Source organism: Protopterus annectens, chromosome 5.part0, assembly GCF_019279795.1.
Source record: "Protopterus annectens isolate FY-2018-M chromosome 5.part0, PAN1.0, whole genome shotgun sequence".
Classification (NCBI taxonomy): Eukaryota; Metazoa; Chordata; order Ceratodontiformes; family Protopteridae; genus Protopterus; species Protopterus annectens.
The window spans coordinates 923,767,240-923,794,052 of record NC_056735.1 but is presented as its reverse complement, the minus strand read 5'-3'; the positions used below and the strand labels follow the sequence as shown (position 1 = coordinate 923,794,052).

Genomic DNA, 26,813 nt, shown 5'->3' with positions numbered 1-26,813 from the left:
GTGTTGTAATTAGCCGAAATGGCAAAGGCATGGATCTTAATGGAGGAGAAGGATAGGCCTCTGTGTAGTAGATCTGCTAAGTAATCCAGAATTAGATGCAGGGAGGGCAGAGTTGTGTCCTCTCCTTTAGACTGAATCCAAGAGCAGTACCTTTTCCACTTATCAGCATAGAATTTCCTTGTACTGGGTCTTCTGACTTCAGGAATGATGTCCAGCACCTGCTTGCTTAGGCTGGCTACTAGGGGAGAGTTCAAGGAATAAGCCAGGCTGCAAGACTTAGGGTTTGCAGATGTGGATGAAAGATCTGTCCCCCCCCTGCTGAAAGAGCAAGGTTGGATTCTGGTGTAGGTGCCAGGGTGGCACCGGTGTCAGGTTGTGCAGGGGTGGGTACCAGTGCCGGTGTGGCCAGTCCGGGGCAATCAGAATTGTCCTTGGTCTGTCCTATCTTGAGCAATACTCTTGAGAGAAGGGTCAGGGGGGAAGGCATAGATTGAGAGATTTACTCACTGGAAGGATAGGGCATCCACTTTCAAGGCTCTGCTGTGAGGTGTCCTGGTGCAGAATTTGCTGTGCTGGTGATTGCAGGGGGCGGCAAAGAGATCCACCTCTGGCGTCCCCCATTTCTGAATCAGAAGGTTGAAGGTGCTGGGCTCTAATTGCCACTCATGTGGTTCTAGGAGATTTCTGTTTAAGTCATCTGCCAGTCAGTTTTGTTTGCCTGGCAGAAATTGAGCTTGCAGATGGACCTTCATGTCCAAGGCCATGTGCCACAGGGTCATGGCTAGCCTGCAGAGTGGGTAAGAGTGGGTCCCCCCTGCTTGTTGATGTACCACATAACTGTGGTGTTGTCTGTTTTTATTAACAGGTGTCCTGGTGAGAGTAGGGATCTGAAAGCTGTCAGAGCATGCTGCACAGCTAGCATCTCTTTTTGGTTGATGTGCAGATGAATTTGACTTGGACTCCAGTGGCCCTGAATGCACCTGCCGTCCACGTGGGCCCCCCAGGCATAGTCTGATGAGTCTGTGGTAAGGGTCTGGGCAGCATGGGGTTGAGTAAAGGGCAGTCCCTTGTTGTGGTTGCATGCTGCTGCCCACCAAAGAAACTCTGTCCTTAGACAGGGTATTACATGAATGACAGTTTCCAGGTCCTGAGAGTGTTGGCACCAAAGACTTTTTAAGTACCATTGAAGTTTCCTCATATGCAGTCTGGCATATGGAATTAGTTGGATGCATGAGGTCATGAACCCTAGGGCCTGCAGAATTTTCCTTGCAGATAGCTGGATTCCGGTGGCCATTTGAGTAAATTAGTCTGTCAGATAGGCTTGTTTTTCTGGCGTGAGGAATGCCATCTGGGATGCTGTGTCCAAGCTTGCTCCCAGGAATACAATCTTTTGACTGGGGACTAGTTTTGATTTCTTTTCGTTGATGGTGTACCCCAGGGAGGTTAGAAGATTTTTTACAAATGTCAGGTGTTGCAACTGCATTTCCTGACTTTCTGCCTGAATCAGACAGTCATCCAAGTATGGGTAAATTAGAATATTTCTCTATGTCAGTGGATAAGCCAAAGGGAAGTGCAGAGAACTGGTAATGTATAGGTCCTGCCCTGAAGCATAGATATTTCCTGCATGACTCCCTTATAGGGATGTGCAAATAGGCTTCTTTTAAGTCTAGAGTGATTATCCAGTCATCTTTGGCTAGCATAGGCAGAAACTTCTGCAGGGTGAGCATTTTGAATTTTGTAACCACCAGGAAGGTGTTGAGAATTGAAAGATCTAGGATTGGGCGCCAAGTGCCCTCTTTTCTGCATACCAGGAAAAGTCTGGAATAAAATCCTTGACCTATCTGTTACTCAGGAATAGGTTGAATTGCTTTTATAGAGAGCAGGGATTGAACTTCGTTTTGTGCCTCTGCCCACTGGTTTGTATGAAGGGCTGGGAACCCTTATGGGGTTGGCATGGAGTGGAAGTAAAATTTGTACCCCTGGAATACAATGTTGAGGACCCATTGGTCTTTGGTGATGGAAAGCCAGTTTTTTGCATGAAAGGCAAGTTTTCTTCCTTGGGGCACACACAGTTGGGCAGTGGCGGGGAGTGGAGTTGAGAAGTAATTGGGAATTCTTTCCATAAGGGGTGGTTTAGCACTACCTGCTTTAGAGGTGGAGGTACTCCACTGCTTAGATCTCTGCATATCCTGAGACTGTAGTCAAGGGGGTCTGTTTTCCCTGTGTCTAGTTTGAGATGTCCTAGAGGGGGCTGGAAAGGACCAATGTTTCGAGGGACAATGCCTACTGAATCTAGGAGGCTGTACTTGCAAGAAATTTTTGACTGTCTGCATAGATTTAGCTTTTTCTTCCATCTTTTTAAGAACCTCTTCTGCTTTGGTGCCAAACAGATAGTCCTTGTTCAAAGGAGCGTCTAATAACTTTGATTTGACATGGTCGGGCAAGGTCTGCTCCTTAAGCCAAGCATGCCTTCTCAGAACAGAACCCATGACTGCTGCCCTGCAAGATGCTTCTAGGGCGTCAAAGCCACACTGCAATGTATGCTTGCTGATTTGGCTTGCAGAATGCATAAGCTCATGCAATTCTTTATTTTCTGCACAGTCTGAAAAGGTAGCTATTTTTTGCTTAATAAGTTCCACAATATGTTGTTGGTACTTCAGCATGTGAAACTGACAATTCAAAGCCCTAATGGCGAGAGTTGCAGAGGTATATACTTTCTCATTTGGCACACTTTACTATTTTATTACACATTTTACTATTTATTATTATTCATTTTTTATGCATATATATATATATATATATATATATATATATATATATATATATATATATATATATATATATATATATGTTTGATTGTAACTGTATAGTGTTTATATTTTATCATTTTAATATGAACTTGTAAGTGTATTCCTCCTTTGTTTCTTTTCTTTTGCATTTATATCTTTAATTGGTTATAGGGCAGGTTAAATGGGTATGCTTCTATTGGATAATTGATGTTGATTTTATTAATATGAGTGTATTTAAGGTTTGACTTGCCCATTTTTTTGGTTTGTTTGTTTCTGAAGAAGTCTGGTTAAAATAAAGGACGAAACCTAGGTAAAACATTTTGTTGTGAGTGGTATTTGCTGCCTGCGGTTCTTGTTGTTTGGCTTGGTTGCTGCTCTACATTTTTTTTTTCTCTTGAAGAGTGTTAGTGAGGGGCTCTGCCTAATGTAGTTAGGAATTTTGTTCCAAAGCATGGGGAGTCTCTGTGACAGGAGTCTATCCCTTCAGCATGTTCTATTTATTGTTGTGGCGAGGTTTAGCTCACTACAGCGAGTGGCTTGCAGTGACTTGTATTTCTTTAGTTGGAGCATGTCCATCAATTCTGAGTAGGACATGGCTTTGTAAGTCAGGCAGAGATCACCTCTGAGTAAGCGATATGCCACTGAGTACAGCCGGAGTTTTTCCAGTCGGGCTGCATATGACATATTTTTGAGGCTAGTAATACTCTTGGTGAGGTACTTTTGTGGTCTTTCCAGCTGTTGGAAGTGTCTTGTGAGGTAAATCCCAAATGGGGAATTGTAGTCTATGATGGGTCTGATGAGTGACGAGTAGAGGGACACTATAACCTCTTTATTTCTAGATGCGAACCCTTTAGTAATTAGATGGGCTACATAGAAGGATTTCCTAACTACTGTGGCAATATGATTATCAAAGGAGAGATTACTATCTACCTGGGTCCCCAGATCTCTTATTACCTCTTCTGTATTAAGGGGTCTGCCACCTATATGGCAATTCATGGGTGTTTTGTTTTTCCCAAACGGGATGACTATGCATTTTTTGGCATTTGGCTTGAGACCATGACTTTGAAACTAGGTGTCTGTCTCAGTAAGGCCCTTTTGGAGAATGTCCGTGTCAGCCAGAGAGTCAGTTATGGCTCCCAGTTTGCAGTCATTGGCGAACTTGGTTAGCCATTGTCCTCCTGTGTTTGCCTGTACTTCTGAGAAGTATATGCCGAACAGTAGGAGTCCCAGGACCGAGCCTTGTGGGACATCACTTGTGACTTGTTTAGAGTATCCTTTTTTATACTGCCTGAAAACAAATAATCTTAACTAACTTTCAGGGACTCCTCATTTGAGAAACACAGCCCCCCCCCCTAACTGTTTAGTTTTGCACTCTTTCATCCCACTGAGGTGCTTGCACAATTTGACAAAGCCTGAATCCTGTGAATCCATAGCAGGCATTATTGTTATGTGTTCTTTTTATCCTGGTCTTGTCTAACCATTTAGCCTCTTGCAGTCATCCTATTGACCCATTTTCCACCCCATTATCCTGGTATGTGGCGGTTTCTGGGGCTGAAAATCAAACACTGAAGAGTGCCATCATTCACTGCAGGTTCAATTTCTTCCTGCTGTATTTACCTAGCCTCCTCCTGAGAAGTGACATGCACTCACATTACATCTTGGCCTGTTATGCCCCCACCACCTACATGACTGCACTTCTGCACCCATTCTCTAAGGGCTATCTTAGAGGTATGGGTTCCCAAAGCCATGCATGCATGTATCCTTGGACCATATGTTGCATGCTGCTCACTACAACTTCTACTAGATGGCTCTATGGTGTTAGTCCAGATTACCTTACTCTCTCAGGGTTGGTGAGCTCAAATCAACCTCACCCTCCTCTCCTTCACTGTCTCCTCCAATACTCAGATTGTCAGTCAATCGTGAGTCATCAGGATTACAGCTAGAGAAGGAGACAATTTTGGAGTTATCTGTTTTGATTGGGTCAGACCTACCACTAACCATATAATTAGTGGCCATAGTTCACATCACATCAATCAGCAAGATCCATTGAATTTATTCCACCAGCTTCTTCATACAGTGCATAACCCCCTTCTCCAAACTGCACTTTCTAACATTTTTGCAGGTGGGTAACAAATACATTTCACTAATTGTGGCTTCCCCACTTGCATGTATTTACTGCCTTGAAAGTAAAAGAAGGGCTGTCATAGCAGTTTAAAAAAAAAACTGTACCATCTTGCCTGCCCATAGATATCCCTAAAAGATGTCCGTACATCTAAAATTTTCAGAAAACATACTTATGTATAGTTTGGCTGATGTTAAGTAGTGGATAGGTTTTGTACATTTGTTGTCATGTATGTATTTTCATTAACGGAACTTCAGGCAAACATTTTGCAGCGAAAAGAATACATTTTGGTATCCAGCACGAAACCCGAAGATTTTAATATCAAATAAAGACCTTCATAGAAGATTACGTCTCTTTCTGAGAAGAACTACAAACCTACACGTACCTATGGACCAGTCTGGTAGTACACACCTGGACCTGCTATGTTCAGATGAAAAAACAAACAGACAACTGTGAATGATAATCGTACCCACTTTCCTTAGCATTTTTCTTTTGTTTAAGTGCTTCTGAATGTAAAAACTGTCCTGCAGTAAAATGGCTACCACCCCTTTTTTATCCTTGTTCAATGTTGCAAAGCTCCTGAAGCTAGAAGTACTTCCTTTCTGAACAATATACTGCATTCTTTGGGACACACAACTACTTATTGAAGGACAGGGCACATTTTTTTTGCCTGTGCCATGATTCATGGATAATTACAATACTTTTTAATGCAACTAGCCCTTTTCAAAATATCTTTTGTTGTTCTATTCCCCTGAAACAGCACATACAAGAATGGCACAGAAAATGCAAAAGTGACTGCATAAAATGAAAGGAACTCAAGACATTTCCCCAATTAAAAAACAATAAACAAGACCATATCAAATACACAGAAGGTATAGTAGTGGGTAACTGTTGGGAGTTCCCCTTTTCATATTCTTAGATGGGCACAGTTCAAAGTTTTCTCTAGCTTCAGTGTTCAGTGGCACGTGTGTCTCCTGTTTGTATGTACTTACATCCTCTACCTGTACATGACAGGGTGTATCCAGCCTAGCACATTCCTGTTTAACCCAATGCACTGGAGAAGCATGGTGTGCACATTCATTTATTTATATGTGAAACTGCTGCATCATTAGGAGGTCCCAGGCATGCTGCCATATGTCACTTAGACCATATATTAGAGGAGTGAGTGCTGTGACCGACACATAATTAAGTTATGAACATTCAAGGTGGGCAAAGAACTCTGCCAGGGGTGTGATTGTGACCTCACACATAATTAAGTCATAAACATTCAAAGTGGGCATAGAATTCTGCCAGGGGTGTGATTGTCCCCCCTATTGTTTGCATTTTTAATAAGCAAGACACATTGAAAGTGTGCAGAATATTGACTTTGGGGATACGAGGGTTGAACCTTTGTTATTTGAAGATGATGTTGTCCTCTTAAGCCTTAAGTAACTGTGAACACTGGGCTGCACTAGAGTGAGTCCGTGTAAAATGTGAATAAGTACGAATCAGAAGCAATGAGGACATTGGGCCTGGTTCTGCATGCCTGACTGGCTATAGTAGCTGGGTGCTGCCTGAACATTTGTTGTTCTTGTCTTACTACAGTACCTCAAGAGTCAGACAGTCAACTACAACTTTTAGATGAAACCTGTTCTCCTTTGGCCTCATCCAGAGCTCAGATTCTTCATGTTAAATCCATTCAGAACAAGCATAGTACTGTCTAACACTTATGAGGGTGAACCTAGTATTTCCCAACTGAGACTTAGCGAGATGAGAATTCAACCTCATCTAGTAATATTTCATCCACCCTGGTGTCAGTGTTGTACACAAATCTACACAGAATATCAGTAGCGATGAAGAAGATGAAGATGTATGTTTTATATCCCACAGACACAGTGAAAACATCAATACTTTTGAGAAATTTCTCAGAGCAGGACTTGCTTGTATGACTCTCCTGATTTACTATCCACCTAGTTGCTTAGGATCACTTCTGCAAGAATTTTTGGATTTTCTCATTGATGTAGTGTGGAATCATCCACAATGGCTTACTCTGGGTGACAATGATAAGTTAACTGAACTTGTCACAGAATTTTTAAAAATTATAGTCAGTTTTAGCTTTAATCAGGTCATTATATTTACTGCCCCTACATCTGGAAACCCACTCAAATTGGTGCTCCTATTTGATTTAGTTACATTGCTGCAGACAGAACTGGTTTCCTGGTCAGACTATCACTTCAGTCTTTCCCCACTTAACACTGACATCTGATACTGAGTTACTTTGTTACAAGGAATGTTGCACTCTATTGGCTTACAGACTTTTTGTTCTTCTGACTGACATTCTGTACTCCACGTTGGATTAAACATTGCACCATTTCACCAACTAGAAAGACCTCACAAACACAAGACCTTGCACTTAGACTAATCCTCTGACTAATCCCACAAAGCCCTACACTCATTTACTCCACATTCCTTATCAACACACTCCTGACCCCCCCACGGATGATTATACATTAGCCTCAACATATGCACTTCCCAGAATCTCACATGACCCTCACACAGCAAAATGAAAGTCCACATATGCAGGTTCCAGTATCCTGGGAGACCTTAACAACTTACGATACAGCCTGGAATTTAAGGCATCCCTACTCAACAAAGAAGGGCATATCCTTCCATGTAAATGCCCAAAGCTATGGAACCCCATTGACTCCTATATGTATGCAAGGATATTTCCTACTCATATCATTTGGTTAGGCATTCCTCAAATTCACAATGCATTATAAGCTCATTCAACAAAATTAAATAAATAACACTCAAAACCCATTTTGCCTTAAAGACAGATAAGATCTGAAGCTGTGTCTCCTTATGTGATACAAAAGAACACTTTGCACTCTCTCAGGTCATCTTGTTGAAGCAGACAACTTTGTGAACTGAATGAAAATCCAAAGGATCACTTCTTATTGGCCTTTTGTACTTCTCTACCTCACTATCCTCAGCTAAAAGGACACAAAGCCTCCATGATACCCATTGGTCAATAAACCACCCTACTTCATCACTCCATTTAGTACACATTTCCCCAAACCTTTTGACTAAAGTGCTACCTATACTACACTACCACCAGGACTGAGTAAAAAGTCAGGTTCATCATTGCTGCCAATACAGACTGGTACTTCAGTCGCTGTGGACTGTGGTGGTGGTGCTGCGGTAGCGTTGTTGCCTCACAGTAAGACGTTGTCCTGTTCGATTCTCAGCTAGAGCGTCTTCTGTGTGGAGACATGCGTGAATGGGCGTACCTTCGTTGAAGGTTGGGCATCAGGGCTAGCAACTCGGCACATAAAAATCTACAGCCAATCATTAGCGGACCGGAGTTCCGCTGTGGCAACCCCCTAACCAGGAAAAGCCGAAAGACACAACAACTTCAGTCGGTGTAGGTTTTCTGCTTCTCAATAATTGTTAATCATGTTCTACACAAGACTCAATCACTTGTAGACCTCCCATTTTAGCTATTATGTTATTGATTTGTTTTGAAATTGAATTATAGCAATAACAGCATGCTAATCTTAAACTTGGAGAAGTCCAAATAGATGAGCCAAGGTGTTTGTTATTTGTTTACTATTTCAGCTTATTTTTGGGCTAAATAAAGTACACCTTCACATAACATTAATCTGTGTTATTTGGTTACTTAACTAGAACTGACTCTGCCTTGAGCTTTCAAAATTACTGCATGGAACCCAAAAGTCTTTGTTACTCTGTTTTTTTCCCCCAGAGGTAGTAGCTGTTACAAGGACTCAAAAACATATCCATTGGCACTCTGAATCCTTTGATGGACCATCACTTTCTGGGGACCTGTGCTAATGGGCCAGACCCCTTAGCTCCTAGTGTGTTCACTCACTGACTAATTGCTGGTACAACAATGAGCTCAGACAGTCACATAGACAAGGATGAAGTTTGGAAGGAGGATGGCACACAATACTCTTTCTCAAGGAGAAGCTTAATTTGGGTACCCATTATGTGACATACTACATGTAAATCTCATGTAAAAAGACAATATGCTTAAACATCTACCTTTTTCTGGTGTTTAAGAGGCTATGCAGACCAGGATGTTTACATTTCTAAAAAAATGTTTAGCCTCTCATTGTGACGAACCTGCATAATTTCTGTGGATAATACTGCCAAGATCAGACATTCTCACCCCCAGGTTGTGGCCATGTTTCATTACTGTGAATCTTATCTGAAGCCCTGCTCAGTTAAGTTTAATTATGCCAGTGATGAGGTGGTTATATACATTGATTAATTTTAGCATTCCACCTACTGTGAGCTGGTCCCTGATTCTATGAAAGTAGTGTATTCTTGCCTTAAGTCTTTGGGTTCACTAGCCCATCAGAATGCTCATCACTATGATCAGAGAATTTCTTATCTAATTTAAAAAAGATGGTAAGGTCTCCCATCCTAAAAAAAAAATCTATCTGATATGGACAGCCTTGAAAACATTTAACCTATTTCTAACTTCTTTCTTGAGCAAAGTAGACCAAGGCACAACACAATGACTGCCCTTATATGAGCAATATATGGGCCTACTATGAATATTCTCATCTCATTTAACTGACACAGTCATTCAAACCAAAACATATTTTGGGAGTTCACTTGTCAAAACAGCAACATTATTAAGGTCTTTAAACATAGCAAACTTTTTTTTTTTTTGTAGAGAGGCGGGCCACCCATGTATGAGCTAGCCCACACAAGTTACACATTCACCAACTCCAAGAATGCACAAACTAGGACAAAAGGAATAAAGTGAGAAAAATACAGCATTCTCCTTCTTGATCATCTGTGAGTTTGACCTCCATGGCAGGACACCAGTAATCTTTATGTTTGACATGCTGAGCATTGGTCAACTGTGTGATGGCAAACAGTAGGGCTCTCAGACAAATGACCTCCTTATGACCAGAGGTGTAGCTTGGAATTTCCAAAATGGAAAAAATATAGCCGTATCACACCATCACACCAGTAACATGTATAGGTCACTCATTCAACAGAATCATGGTACAGAGCCATATTCCACCACTCCAAAAGTTTAGCTGATGTACTAGCCATATAGTACACATTCTCCTAATAACATTATTTTTTGGGTTGTGGTGCATTAATTCCTTGTTCATATCACATGACTGGCTTTTATTTATAGTGCTACTTGGCCTTCAGTGCCGTACTATCACAAGCCTCACTACTAGTCATGGTACTCAGTCCCACAGAGGTCCACTCACAAAAGTGCTGATGTTCAGTATCCCTCTGTGCTACATCATGGACAGTCACAGAGGTCCATTCATACAAATACAAATATGCAACACTGACAAGCATGTGTTCCACAACATGACAACATATCCTCCAAACCCAGAGGTCCACTCATAACAGTTATATCAATTCTATACACTCATCCAAGCTTGTGATAAAAAAAAACACTATACCCACACACTATGACAACCACAGTTAACAACTACTATGACAAATTGAGCAGATTATATTTTAATCTAATCCAGTCTGTTCCAGCTGACTGTATCCTTGCACTGTTTTACTCAAACAATAGCCTGATTAAAAAAAATCCAACATACTTCCCACAAATACATGTATTAACCCTACAAAGACACAGATTAATACATGTATTAATCCTGCAAAGACACAAATTAGTGACTACATAAACTGAGCAAATTGCAGAAGGGTACTTTCACTGACAGACACAACGCCTCCTAACAAGCAGTTACAGCCATTTTCTTGACTGTGTACATCTCAGATATCTGATTCTGCTAAAAGTAATGGTTACATTTATGCATTTTTGTTACACACAAACAGCAGATACAGCCTGCATTCCAGCTTGAGTTACATAAGCAGACAAAGCCAGAATTACAACAGCAAACAGCATGGCCAATAATTAAATCCAGAGGTAGCCCCATTACCCACTGTCCAAACACAGTATATTGCTTGATCATGCAAGGATATAAAAAAGTGTTTACTGGTTACATTAATATATTTTTGTTTCACAAAACAATAGTCACAGATTGTACTTCAGCTTACTTCACACATTTACCAATTAGTCTTCCAAAACCAGAAATATAACAACACTATAACAACATCCAGGGTGGCCAATCATTTCATCCACAGCCACAGACAACCCCATACCTAGTGCCTGCTTAAATTTATCCTACAGTTTGACCCTAATAGGATAAAAAATGTTTACATTAATGCATTTTTTCACAGAAATAGTAATTAGAACCTGTATTCCAATTTACGACACTCAATTATACATTAATGCCACAAAAACAGAATTATAATGGCAAACAGCACAGCCAATCACAACATCCAGAGAGTGGCCCTATACCCAATTCCCACACACATTATCTGATTTCACATTGCCAGAATAAAACATAATAATAATGGTTCCTTCAAAGCACTGTTTTCAGACAAACACAAGCCAAAGCTTGTACTCCAGCTTACTTCACCCAAATACACATTAGTGCTGCAAAGACAGAAAGCAGGTGTTATACAGTCATTTTATTTCTTTAGAGCGATGCTCCCGGTAGCATCAAAAACACATACAGGTTTAACTGGTTTCTTGGTGCACTAAGACCACTGGTCACTGCTGTAAGCCAAACTGCCATCCAAAAGATGATGACCACATCTCCCATTGTGTTAATGTCACAGGACAATAATCCAGCCCCACTCTAAGTTATGACAAGGAGTCAATGGTTATATTCAGTGCTAATCCTCCTTGATCTCTCTAAGGCTGCAAACTCCATGGATCATGATATCCTTGTGGCTCACATTCACACCCACCATGGACTCACTTCCATCAGCTTCACTTATATAAAGGGAAAATGTCATGACTAGATCCAGGTAACCTGAATTCAATCAGTAGCTCAGGCATCTTTTGTTGCTGGAGTGGACTGATGAGGCTTAGCTGACTCACTACTTCTCAGGGCCAAGATGCGGAGATACGCCCATGAACACTCTCCATGTCAGAATCCCTGGTGGAGACCATGGATCCCTCAGGGAGTGTTTGCTTTATGGGGTAAGACCACTGAGTATGCCACACATATAGCCAGAAATGTACTTTGCAAAGGTCCACTGTATCCATGCCCTTAGATGTAAGCAAGTATGCAGGAAGGATATACAGCTTAAAGCAAAAATACCAACTCCGGTATGCAGATGGTAGTACCATACTTCTGGCTCATTCAACTTTCTCCATAGATAATCAAGTGGTCTGAAGGAATCTTATCTATTTGACAAGCAGGTCTATGGGGTAGCCAGGAGGAAGGGTTTAAAGGCCTAAATAGAGACTTAGACCATTCTTACTACTTATCTGACAGCCTTCATCCAGAAGCAACTCAACAAGATAATTTTAGTTTTTGCATTTGGAAGTCTAGATGTAAGGCTATTGACTGCCTCTATAAATGGGGTCTATATTATATGTTCGAAGATTTACAACTTCAAACATGAAAATATCAAATTTAAATGTTCGAAGTTATAAAACTTCAAACATATGTAAAAAAAAAAAAAAAACTCCAAACCCAAAACTAACAGCTGTAGGCAGGGGGCAAGCACCTCTGCACCCCCCGCACCCCTCACTCTTTAAATATACCAACGTCGAGACCACACTACAGTACAGTAAGGGAAATCTTCCCTTTACTGCACTACAGTGCGGTCTCGGAGTTGGTATATTTAAAGAGCAGGGGTTGGGGGGCACAGCCCCCCATTCGGGTGGTGTAGGGGGGCTTGCCCCACTGCCTACACTAGTCAGGTAAGTTCTGTTTATTTTTTTTTGTTTGTTTTTTTTATTATATGTTCGATGTTTGAAACTTTGAACATTTAAATTCAGTTATTTAAACGTTCGAAGTTTTCAAACTTTGAACATATAATATAGACTCCTATAAATGTGCTAGTAAGTTACATAGATATGTAACCTTGTTTACTGAGCATGCAGCCTTCTATGAAGAAAATTAACAGGCCTTATTTTGCTTTTCACTATTATTATGGATAACAAAGCTTTACAGAATCTTTCATTTGCACCCTACAGCCTTGAAACCACACCTGCCAAGTCCTGCCTTCAACTAAGGCTATGATTACAAAACTGACTGAGATTAGGGGCAGTGTACATCCTGAATAATGGCGAAGCAGATACTACTGATGAATTATTTCAGCATATTTTCCTTTTTTTTTTTTTTTTTTTTTGCATCAACAACTATGGGAAAAAAATAAACTAAGGCAGCGTCAAAAGGTGCTGTTTCAAACACACGTACACATAAATAAATAAATATATATATATATATATATATATATATATATATATATATATATAATTATGGTTTATATTAGCTAGGGACACTGGGCATAAAGAGATTATACTGACAAACTTTACTTGGCATATAAAAAGTAATACCATTCTGTGGCTTGCTGTCTAACTGAAAAACAACAGAAAATAAAGCTAAGAAATACAAACAGCTGCCAATAAGTAAGTTTATTGAGTGTGCTCTTACTTTCTACATTCCAAATGTCTATTAATATATTTTTTAGGAAGTATATTTTCTTTCTTGCCAGTTCCCCAGAAGTTTAAGATCCATTAAATAAATTTGAAAAAGATTACTGTAATGTTATTGTTAAAGTATTAACACAGTCCAGATGTAGTCTGCTTTTATGTGCATTCTTGCATATACCCCAGAGCCTGGATTAACAACATTTTTACTTATTAATCAGTAGAAAATTCATAAATAAATTAAATAACTTAGTAGAAAGTTCAACAATTATTTGCTGGTGGTGTTGGGGAAGGAGAATTAGAAAGCTCAGCCGTGACTCTGATTTATGCATGGGTGACCTCTCAGTGTTGTGCAGACACTAACTGGAATTCAAAAACATTTTCTGTTTCATGCTAAGCGATTTTGAGCAATGAACCACCACTCACAGGGTGTGAGGGATTCAGGGATACACTGAACAGATGTGTGGAAGACCAAGGAAATTCCACGGCATACATTGTATGCAAATGCTGGTATAATGAAATGGTAATAAGCAATAGTATTAAAATAAGATTCTCCACATATGCAAATGAGGGTGAGGAGTGATTCAGAGACATATTTATACCGTGACTACAGACACTAGCTGCAGAGTTCATGACTGTAGTGAACCCCTGAAGCTATAGGTGACAAATTGCAGCTAGAAGTACAAGGGTAGCTGCCGCATTAGTAAACCTGTATATGCAACAAGCTTTACTCACAGCCGGTGGTCATGGTGTTGTGCGATGTCACCCTTGGTGGCACCTTGTCATCTACCTAAATCTAATATTTCATACCGTCGACAGCACTAACACTGTGGATTGTTACCATGCATACAGACTCACCATGCAGGAAATGTTTGAGAAGTGTTACCCTTATCTTCAGGTCTGTGAGATGCATGGAGTACCTGTCCCTCTCGATATCAAAATATGTGTGGTTGTAAGAATACTATGTGCAGGGTCCTTTCAGTGACCAGTGGGGGAGACATTTGGTATATGTCAGGCATCTGCCCAAAGGATACAGCACCAGTTTCTCAATGCCAAGCTACAGCATGTGGGGAATCATATCTGCTTTCCAAGTACCAAAGAGGAGACAGTCAACACCGATCAGACTTTTTATGACATAGTCCATTTCCCTGAGGTGCCTGGGGACTTAGACTGCACCCATAGTGCTATAAATGCTCTAGCTGTAGAACTGGGAAGAAGGTATTATAAATGCAGAGGGTTACAACTCTGTGATCTGCTAGGTGGTCTGTAATGCAGAAAGAACAATATACAGTCCATTTTCGTGACACTCATGCAGTGCTCACAACTCTCACATATGGAATGCATGTGACTTAATTATTTGTTTGTGTATGGTTATTTCAGCCAGAGACGTCTTAATGGTGATGTCATATATGCCCTGGAGCCATGGCTAATGACACCTACTAGAAATCCTCAGATTATGTCAGAGAATAGTTGGGACTACGCCATCTCACAAAGCAAGATCATGATGAAACATGCATTTGACCTGCTGAATACTTGCTTCTGCTGTCTGGATGTGTTGGGTGGTACCCTACAGCAAAAACCTACCGCATGTCGTAATAAATTTTCAGTCTGTGCCATGTAATACAACATTACTGTATGCAAACAGTTGTAAACAGGGAGACACATTTAGGAAGAAGAAGAACTCCAACACCCAGCATTGCAGGAAGAGACTGATAAGGAGCTTATGGGGTAGCCAGCTACAGGAGAGCAGTATGCCAGGTTGATCGAGGTGCAGTACACAGTGGCACTGATTAACAGGAAGTGACTGGTACATAACTATACACAAGACTGAAGCAGTACACAAAATATAAAATACGATGCATACAAATCTTCATCCAGGCTGTGCTACTCCATGTAAGGACTGGCCATGCTGTGTTTCAGGTACAGGCTAAAGAAATAACAGGGTACAGAGGACAGGGTAGAGTTATCATGGTGGGGAGGGCCACCAATTAATGTGCAGTTGTGTTGAAATGGTACAGGTGAAAGTAACTTTGTGCTTTATGTGTGTCTGACCTAGTAGGTGGTTGGGTACCATACCTTTCAAATGTTCAGAATTTCACAGAATGCTCAGGTTTTTGACTCACATTTTTGGTTTGTTCCTTCTAAAATTATAGTTTTCTCCAAATCACTAAGAAACAAAGTCACTAAATAATGACAGATATTTAAGTTTCAGACTTGATATCCTTTAGAAAAAACATACTAATGCAAATCTTCTTAGTCTGTTAATTTTCTGAGTTTATAACTGTAATAATTACAACATGTCCCTAATTTTGGGCCATTTTTCCCACCATTATTTTTGGGATGATTGTCCAGAATTCTTGTGATAAGAGGTTGAAAGGTATGTTGAATGTGTGTGTGTGTGTGTGTGTGTGTGTGTGTGTGTGTGTGTGTGTGTGTGTGTGTGTGTGTGTGTGTGTGTGTGTGTGATAGTTCTCAACTGTCCAGATTTTCATAGAATGTCCAGATTTTTGCCACAAATGTATGGTCTGGTCGTCATAAAATGTTTGGTTTTCTGGCAAATCATTGATGATTAAAGTTAGAAAATAACAGCCGGCATATGAGTTTCAGACTTCACAGTCTTCAGAACATTCATGTTAATGCAAACATGTTGTTCTATCAACTTTCTATGTTTATAAGAGCAATATTTAAAAATTGTCCCTATTTTGGGGCTTTTGTTCCCCCTCACCCATTATTTATGGCTTTCTCCAGATTTCTTATGCTAAGAGGTTGAAAGGTATGGTGTATGTATGCATTTCTATATGTGTGTCTGTGTGGCTTTGTGGACATCCGAATGTGTGTGTGTTCTATGTCCTGAAACCATGCAGCTGATTGGATGTTGTCAGCAGAGAGTGAGGCACTGTGGTAATTACTGACAGATCATGGCACTCACAGGAGATGTGTGTGCAAACTGTACGTGACCAAGTCCATGGGAGTGCACTCTCTTATTTGGGTCACAGGCACTATCCAGACCATGCCAAGGCAAAGGTGTGCTTCATGAACAAGAGTAATGAGCCATACTGTTAGAGGCTACATCATGAACACCCCATGAGCAGGGGGAGAGGGGGCTGGCATAATGGTTAAGGTGCTCACCTTAGAGATACAAGGTGCAGGGTTCAATTCTCACATGGAGTAATTGGCTAGGCTTAAAATGGCCAACAGAGGCAGTTAGCCTAGTACTAATCTATGAACCTATGAACCACCCTCACAGACATATACATATACACTACTCTCCTTCACCCTGCATGACAGAGCAGAAGTGGTGGCACTGCATGTGCCTGAATAAAGCATTGCCCCTCCATGGTAGCCATTTCCACTGAAGACACAGGTAGACCAGCCATGGGAATTGCTTTTACTGCAATGCCTGTTTGAACAGACGGACCTACATCATGCAACCTCCCTGTGGGCCATGCCCAGGAGGGAATCTGCTAGTGCTTTAAAATCATTATTTTCTATGTAATTGTGAGAGAAATTACCAAAATTCCCTTAAGTAAACAAAATGCAACAACAACAACAACTAAAACAAGTAACAAATTCCCACCTAAAAAACACAATCACAAGAGGGTAAACAAGAGTGGGGAAGTGAAATAGTGCAGTCTACATTTTTCATAATTTATAATCTTCCACAACACAACATATATCAACTCAGCATGAATGCATCATGACATTCATAAATATTTCAGTGATTAAAAAATCACTACTAGTATTACTATTTCATGGGAGTTTTTTGCTATCTCACAAATAATTTCCAATTAAATATTTAAAAAAAAAACTACTTTCTTGGAGATATCCAGACAGCACTTAATAAACAGTTCTTTATTTCTCAAATATAGCAAAATATGAGTTTATTTTTTCATCCATTTTATACCTGTTGCCTGGCATCCATCAGTCCTATTGTGACCTGACCATTGTGCTTGTCGTCCAGGCACCTATCCAGGTTTCCTGATCACGTTAACCTCCATTATCTAACTGCAACTAACTGATTCAGCTTGCAGTACCTGCCTTCAACACAGGCATGCTACTGTGCATGCCTAACTCTGGCTACAGTGTGCTGTGCTTTTTATGCACGTCTCCATCACATCCTATTAATGCTGTCCACACTTTGATCGGCATCAGCCACGTACATGCACCCCCCCTCCACCTCCCCCCAGCTGCTCTGGCACCTTATCCCAGGTCATCTGGCCATTAGTCTAACTTTCACACATTAAGCCATTTTAAATTATTACTATATAATGTACCATACTGCAATGGTTGTGCTGCGGTAGCGTTGACGCCTCACAGCAAGACGTTGTCCAGTTTGATTCTCAGCTAAAGCGTCTTCTGTGTGGAGACATGCGTGAATGGGTATACCGTTGTTGAAGGTTGTACGTCAGGGCTGGCAACTCGGTATGTAAAAATCTGCTGCCAATCATTAGCGGACCGGAGTTCCACTGTGGCAACCCCTAACTGGGAAAAGCTGAAAGATACAACAACAACTGTATAATGAACCGTATAAAAATCTACTGCCAATCATTAGCAGATCAGAGTTCCACTGTGGCAACCCCTAACCAGGAAAAGCCGAAAAGACAAACAACAACTGTATAATGTATCCAATCAGAGATGATTAAGTGTATTAAAAAAGAATCATTGCATTTCCTGCCGAGTGAATAATCAGCTTTTCTTAAGGGTGTCCTAAAAACATGCAGCTCGTCGGGTGTTATCAGGTTTCCTAAGGTCCAGATGCCAAAACAATCATTCATATATGGCAGGAAGAGGTAAGAAAGCAAAGCACACATATAAAACTGGCTGAATAGAACCAACATCTACAACAAGATTTATTCTGCAAGACACAATTATGCTTTCCTCTTTTTTAAAAACTTTGCTATTCCATGGATTGGCTTCCCATTAAGGTAGACTAATATTCCTGACTTTGTGTTATGTTTTTATTTTTACTGAATGCACCTTTAGAAAGAATGAGGATCCTTACTGTTGGGTAATCAGCAAGTAAGTCTCCTCATTATAAAACTCTGACTATCTTCTACTTTATGCACGCTGATATATTTCCTAATCTGTCACAAAGAAAGCTCCTGGAATATATTCCTTCAAAAGCCTTTCCACAACAAAATAAAACCTCCTAAATATTCCTTTAGTAGGAATGTTTCCCCTCTCCTTGATGACGCAGTAGTCTAGGGATCACAGCTATGAAATGTTTTATGTAACTTCAGGATGCACAGACTTGGCTCATGATCTGCCCCCAGATATGCTCATTGGATGCATATTCCCTTACTTGAAACCAGATGTCAAGGCCCCCAAGCAGCATTATGTTTTTTTCATCCTTCATCCCTCATGTACTCCAAGTACCTTCCCCTTTCCTGTGCTTTTACTTAATGGAAGTCAATAACTGGACAGAAGTTCTTGGATGCTCATACATCCTAGTTTGGGGGTTACATCCTAGTTTGGGGGTTTTATTTACTTTTGCCTTAACAATATTCGCCTGCTCCTTCCAGTGTACTTCATGCATTAACATTAACACACAAAGTCAGTGTGTGCTCTTACACGTTTTCAGATCTGTGGATTGTTTAGTACCTTCATGCATTGACTGCCAGTCTACTGTTAAGTGCTACAGTCTCTACTACTGGGCTGAGAGGTAGCATATTACCTTCATATCCATCCATCCTCTTCATACACACATGCACAGACACACACACACACACACACACACACACACACACACACACACACACACACACACACACACACACACACACACACACACAAACACACACACACACAAACACACACACACACACACTAATAAAGGTGGCCATTGGGGGTCACAGCCCTTCTTTCACAAATGATAAATGGTCAGCTAATTAAATATGGGTAACCAAAGTCTAAGAAAGAAACTCCACATATGTAGCACTAGGCTGGCTTTTGCAGGGGTTTTCATTTATAACAACATGCTCGTTTTTGAAACTATGTCTAGTATACTTTGGTTTATGTACAATGAGAGTACAAATGTATGCTCGTGATTGCTGCCAACAATGACCACAGCCTATGCCAGACATACCACATAACCTACAGTGGTAAAAAGTCTTTTGTATACTGGCCAACATCGAGGCACCATCTGGGGGGATATCATCCAAGTGAAGAATACTGCAGTAAGTGAATAGATGGACATCAACTACATCTGGAATTAATTATTCTGTGATTTAACATCAGTATTTGTTATTAAAAGTTCTTCCTTAGATGGCCTTAAGGGCTTAGATTTGGGGATGGATAAGCCATGTAGGCATAAGCCTGCAAACACTGCCCACGTAAATAACATCTTACTGTATAAGGATCTATAAAGTTCTCATTGCATAAAGCATGTACTCACACAGAGAAAAACTCCTAATACAATGTTAAAGGTTAGCAGAACTACAGCTGTTTACACTTTCAAAATTAAAACCTAAAAAGCCCAGTTCCATGGTTAGATGGCAAAATTATTCATAATAAAAGAATTTATTTGGAATCTAAATGCATTGAAAAAGACCTACTACTACAGGTAACATATGGCAAAAAATTAAGAATACAATTGCAGTATAACCCAGGACTGCCCACCAGTGGCGGCTGGTGACTTCAAATCAAAGGGGGGCTGCAGGAGACAGCTGAATGGGTGGGGTCAATGGGAAGGGGTGTGGCCAACCAGAAAGGGGAGGGGCTATGCTCAAAACCACAAAAACTAACTAAATACAGTGCCCTGGGTGCCAAACCATCATTATGAGAGTCCAATCAAGACAAAATGAAATGTAGAAGAATAAAAATATTTTAGTGCATTGGCTGCATGACAGCTTACTTAATATCTAGATGGAAACAAAAAGGTTGTGAGGCATTAAAAAATAAATTACTTTTTAAATACATTAATGGAAAGCCAGTCAAAATCAAGTAGCACTCAACTCAAACCAGTTCTTGCACTGCAGTTTTAATTATAATTTATATTCAGCTTTATTAAAGTACCAAGTAACATGCTGAAAGTAGAAATGTCTGATGCCCCCACATGTAAAAATGTTTCTTATCCAAAAAAAGACCTGCTGCCTGACAACTATCTACTTATTTCATGGGGAAAACATGATCAAAGTAAAAAATGAAAAGCAAACAAGAAATAAGCTCAAGGTACATTGCTTAAAAGGATTACTGTACACAACTGGCATTCTGTTTAGTTTACGGGTAAAGCCTGCAGAGATGACTGGAAGTCTCCAAGTGTAATGAGCTTCTTAAAATAATGTAATCTGTCCTTTATTACAAATACTGTCGTATGCATTTCAATACCCAAGGCTTATACATTATCTAGTTAAGTACTCTCTACATGGCAACAACAGAAAGGCTTTCAATGTTGGCAGTTCTTTAACAGTATGCTTATTAAAGCTTACTTGCATCTTACGATCTCAGCCAAGCTTACCTGATGGTCATTAAAGTATTGCTACTTAAACACAGAGCAACAGGCACTTTGAGTAATAAGCATAAATCAACAGTACAAAAAATATGACAGAAACCAGACCATTCTGCAAAAATCAAGGACAGATGAAAAGCCACTCTAGTATTGTGTCTACCTTGGATGGGGGCGATACTCTGCACATTTACACTGCACAACTACTCCTTGCCTTGCTTCGACACATCCAGAGTCACTACATGGGGGAGTGGGGTGCAAGAAGTATGTCACAATTTGAAATGTCTCTGGCTGACTGTGATGGCCCTGACACATTTGTCATACCTCTCAACCTCAGAGCAAGAAATCTAGACAAAGCCATACAAAGAAGTGGGACAAAGGCCCAAAAATAAGGACAATTTTTAAATATTGCTCTTATAAACTTAGAAAGATAATAGAATAGGTCTTGCATTAGTATGAATTTTCTGAATGGTATGAAATCTGAAACTCAAATGTCTGTCATTATTTTCTAACTTCAGTCTTTAATGATTTGTCACTAATTTGCCAAAAAAACCCACAATTTTACCAAAAAAACACAATTTTATGAAAAATGGACCAAAAATGTGATGTAAAAATATAAAATAGCCACACAATACAGCTGGGAACCTGTCAAAGAAGGGACACTTTAATATTAGTACTGCTAACTTGAGCAGCTGACAAAATAAAAGAATCTACATGCATTTCTGAAGTAAAAGTAGTCTATAACTCTGATTATTAGTTATTTCTTAATTGTAATCCCTCCATGTTTTCTTCCAAAATTGCTATTTTGCGGAGGGATTACTAGGGGGAAGAGCAACATTTTGAGCCAAAATCAGGGACAGTTGAGAGGTTTGGCTATGCCTAATTCTATAAAGCAATTTATTTGCATGTACCTCTCAACCTGTTAATGCAATAAATCTGGACAGGGCCAAATATATTGGGGGAACATATAAACAGTACTAAAAATTGCTCTTGTATAAACTGAGACAGTTGATAGAACAACAAGTCTTACTTTAGCATGCATTTTTCTGAAGGTTATGAAGTCTAAAACTCAGTAGAAAACCACAAATTTTATTAGGAACAAACCAAAAATAAGAAGCAAAAATCTATTAATTCTTTGAAAATCTGGACATTTGGGAGGTATAGTTCAGCTGGGGCTGTCTTTAAGTTTGCCACCCTTCCCCCACACAAAATCATGGTCGAATGGAGCCTCCCCCTGCAGCCATTCCAATGATCCATTACTTGGCTATTTTACTCCATTTACCATAGGTTCATAGGTTCATAGGTTCATACTAGGCTATCTGCCCTGGGGCAATTATAAGCCTAGCCCGATTCTGTATGGCTTACGCCACCCCTTGATTTGAGTATACTGTGCCCTTTTTAAGGTTTAGTTTACTGTGCCTCTGTCTAATAGTGACACGGGAGTAATCCCTGGGACAAACCTACATTCCCCCATAAACACTAATGTGCATACTGATTTACTTCCATGATGATTTGGACTTCATTTGCAAGTTTTATTTTGCATTTTACAGCACAAACACTAAGACATCTGCTAAACAAACTTAGCATTAAAACTTCACTGCCCTTGAAACTCATATTCATTGAAACAGCATTGAAACCCACATTCAAAGAAAATACATTTTACCAGTGGCAGAACTGCCCAATTCAGAACATCTTTCCAGTAAACAATGAAACAAAATGCATGCACCCATAATGACAAAACTGCCCAGTTCAGAACATTTCCATCATAAAAGTCTACTCAAACTTCTACAGTCCACCATTATCAGTAAATATGCACAATTCTACAGTCCACCATTATCCGTAAATATGCACAATTCTACAGTCCACCATTATCAGTAAATATGCACAATTCTACAGTCCACCATTATCAGTAAATATGCACAATCTCTGAAGAAGTAAAAAAGTCATCTAAATAATTCCACATTAAATAAATCTGTAACTAATGAAGAGGTTGCTGCTAGCAAACACCTTTATATTTCATGGTTTCATCGAAAAATAAAGTGTCTGATGCCCCTGAGGAATAAATTGCCTATATTACATTAAAAATGATAAGCTAGTAATATTGCAATAGGAAATGGATAGCAAACCAATAATAGGCGCATAGTTAGTATCTTAACTTTTTCAGTATGGCAGCATTCACCCCTTGTAGGATTAGAACCAACAATCTTCTGCATCAAAAGCAAGTACACAACCTGTTGTGCTATTAACAATGCGAGCTAACTTAGCATAAGCAGCACTAAACTTCTCTTCCTCTGCAGCTCTCAGCTCCTTGTAAAATCTACTCAATACTCAACTGCATCTCAACTTCGCAACACAAGAAATCTGGAAAAAGTCAAATTTATTGGGGGGGGGTCAAAAGCCCAAAAACCAGGGACACATTAAACATTGCTTGTATAATCTTGGAAAGTTGCTAGAAAAAAATGCTGTGCTACCATTTTACTGCCAAGGAAGGTTCCTGTGCAAAAGAGTCAGAGCAACATACCACTACGCCAAATCAGCTGCTTTGTGAAAGAGAGGAAGACTGAAACTTAAATGGCTATCATTTAATGAAGTCAGTTCTCACCATAGCTGTCAACCTCTTAGCAAAAAACACCTGGACAAACTCAGTAATGAGGGAATACAGCCCTCAAAAGATATTCAGTGAATTCAGTTCTTGCCATAGCTGTCAACATTAGCACACAAAACCTGGACAAAGCCAATAATGGGGTAATACAGTCCCAAAAATAAGGACAAATTTCAAATATTCATCTTATAAACTTACAAAACTGCTAGAATAGAAGGTTGTGTTACTATGTATTTTCTGCAGAATATGAAGTCTGAAATACAAATGCCTGTGAATTCTACTTCTGACGGAACAAAAACAATTTTCAGCAGAGGCCCAGGGAGAAATACTGCAGACACATGTCTTTGTAAAATGGCAGGACACCAGAGCAAATCCACACAAACACAGGGATGAGATGCAGACTCCACACAGAAGGCACCCCAGCCAAGAATCAAACCAGAAAACCTATAGCTGTGAGGCAACAATTCTACCACTGCACCATCAAATATGTACAGATTTAAACATTCAGAAACCTGAAGTCTGAAATTCAAATGCCTGTCAATTTTATGTAACATTTGTTAATCAGGACAATCTGACTTGGAACAAAAAAACAATTTTCAGCAGAGGCCCAGGAAGAAATAATGCAGACATGTCTTTGTAAGTAACATAGGACACAAAAGCAAACCTACACAAACACAGGGAGAAGATGCAGACCCCCACACAGAAGGCACCCTAGCAAAGAATCAAACCCGAGAACCTGCAGCTGTGAAGCAACAATACTACCACTGCACCATCAAATATCAAGCATTACAACATTTAGAAACCACAGATATTATGAGGAACAGATCAGATCAAATATGAGGCAAAAATCTGCAATTTTTTTTATAAATGGTGGTGGGTAGGGAATTCAGGTCCTTAACACCTGCATACAAGGTACAGGGTTCAAGCCTAGGTATCTCTACCCACCACCATTTGTTCTCTCTAGCCACCAGTATATAGTAACTGGGGCATTACACACACACTCAGATTTGAGTATACTACTTTTGATCTAAGCCTCTTTTTGCCTAACAACCCCCTGCTAATTGTATTTAATAACTATTGTCATAAAATGTTGAAAACACAAAATACTGAAATCATTTTAATACAGGAAGGCATGCCCACTTGAGTCAGCCACACCACCTGCAAATTATATATACCAACACGCAGAACAACAGTTGGGAAAGGGCAAATTCCCTTTTTCAATATTTTGAGTTTTCAACATTTTGACTTCCACTATTTTGAGTTTTCAGACAATGAATGACACCCAGCTATATACTTATATATAGAGAGAGATGCCATTTCTGGCATTAGAACTGGCTGAATACACTGCTAGATGAATGCAGGAAGAAACACATCTTAAAACATTGCCAGTTTCTTTTTTTCTTTCTGTCTTTCTTGCTGATCATGTTTGGGGGGTGGGAACAGCAGATATCGTAAGTAAGAATGGGTACTAATAGCAAAATTTCATATATACCTAAACTTATGGCATTTGGGTTCAGTGTATATGTATGAGGGTTCACAAGTTATATTTAGAGTAAGGGCTAAACAATGGAATAGATGTTTTCGTATGTTGGGGTACTGGTATGTGTGTTATGTCTGCTTTGCCCTCTTTGTACTAACTTACTCATATGTACTCATCCTAACATTAACTCTACCCTGCACCTAATCACCCTATGTATTGCTTTACTAAACAGCCTTTCCCACACAGTACCACAATGCAGGCTGTGTCTGTCTGTGAGGTAGTGGTCCTTTTTATCATATGTATTTCTTTTTTCTGTAGCTGATCAGAAGACGATACTATATGGTTTCCTTTTTTATTCAGGAAATGTATGGTGATGCTTGTTGTCAATCAGCTGACTTGTGGATGTGCTTGCAGTGATACGATGTGTATCGTTGTAAGTACAATCAACAGTTAGTTTTATACTCATATGCAGGTACACTTAAAATAGTTAAAACACACATATTGGCTCCAAAATTGAATTAAAACTAGATCAATTCCTCAATGTGCATACTCTGAGACAATTGTACAATGATTTTTGCAATGGGGCAATCCGTCTTCATCCCCTGGCATTTGTATATACTCTCTTCAATACCAAGGATAGGGCACTACTGTCAGCCATCTGATTTGACAACCAAACTATGTCAACTGAAACAGATGTCAAATTTAAAGACAATCAAATAAATGATCTCTCTGTCTTCATACATACACACACACACACACACACACACACACACATACCCGCTACCTACACACACACACACACACACACACACACACACACACACACACATCCAGCGTATGACCCAGTACACTCCTACCAGCCCAGTGATCTGCTCTCCTGCACGACCCCCATCAGCTACCTTCACTCCAGCGACGATCAGCTACTAAATCCCCGGCCAGTACATCCAATCCAGCCTACCACCAGCCCAGTGATCAGCTCTCCTGCATGATCCATCAGCTACCTCCACTCCTAACCAGCAATCAGCTACTAAATCCACTCCTAACTGACGATCAGCTACTAAATCCCCGGCCGGTAAACTCCTGCATGCTGCTGCTGCTACTAAATCCTGCATGCTCCTCCTTCACCAAACGACCGACGATCAGTGCGCACGCACTGCGAGAGCTGCTCTCAGTCCTCTTATTGGCTCTGACTGCGGCTGAAGCAGTCCGGAGCTCCTCTGTGTGGTGCGGTTGTCACCGCACAGAATTCTGGTATCTCACAGCAATGATTGATGGGTACCTGTTTGTCCCTATCCGGACTGCTGGTAAGGCAGTCATGAATTTTTAGTTTCACAGATATTTCTTTTGTTTTATTTTCTAGGTGGGAGGGCTGCAGTCCGGCAGTCCGATAGGACGAGCCGCCCCTGCTGCCCACTGTACTCCTAAATGATTATCACATGCACGGTTCCCCTCAAATTATTTATAATATAATCCCAGTAATTCTTACTAGGGTAATATAAAATTATCGACCAAGGGGTTGGTAAGGAAAATCTATATGCAAATGAGATAAATTATTCCTCTGCAAAATTAGTTTTCTACATTAGAAGAGAAGATGATAGCATAAAGAAAGTTGTATTTGAAGAAAGCAAGAATCCCAAGAAAACATATCTAAGCAAAAAACAGTGAAGATGGCTGCTGTATGAGAATATGAATACTGCCCAGAATTATTAAGAAGCTAAAAGCCAGAGGAGATAGCAACGTACTTGTGGAGCTTAGCCATCATTTCCGATGTACTACCTCCAAGGCAAACAATATTACCATGACGTGCAAGGAGACAGAATCAGAATGCACTAGAGGATGAACAAGATGGGCTTTTTCTAAAACTATGAAACCCAAAGGG

General features: G+C 40.1%; 1 protein-coding gene across 1 annotated transcript in view; it reads right to left on the bottom strand.

Annotated features, from left to right (window-relative positions):
- Positions 1 to 26,813, bottom strand: part of ARHGAP42 (Rho GTPase activating protein 42) — a 1,340,395-nt gene that overhangs the window by 1,073,270 nt on the left and 240,312 nt on the right. The window lies entirely within an intron of this gene.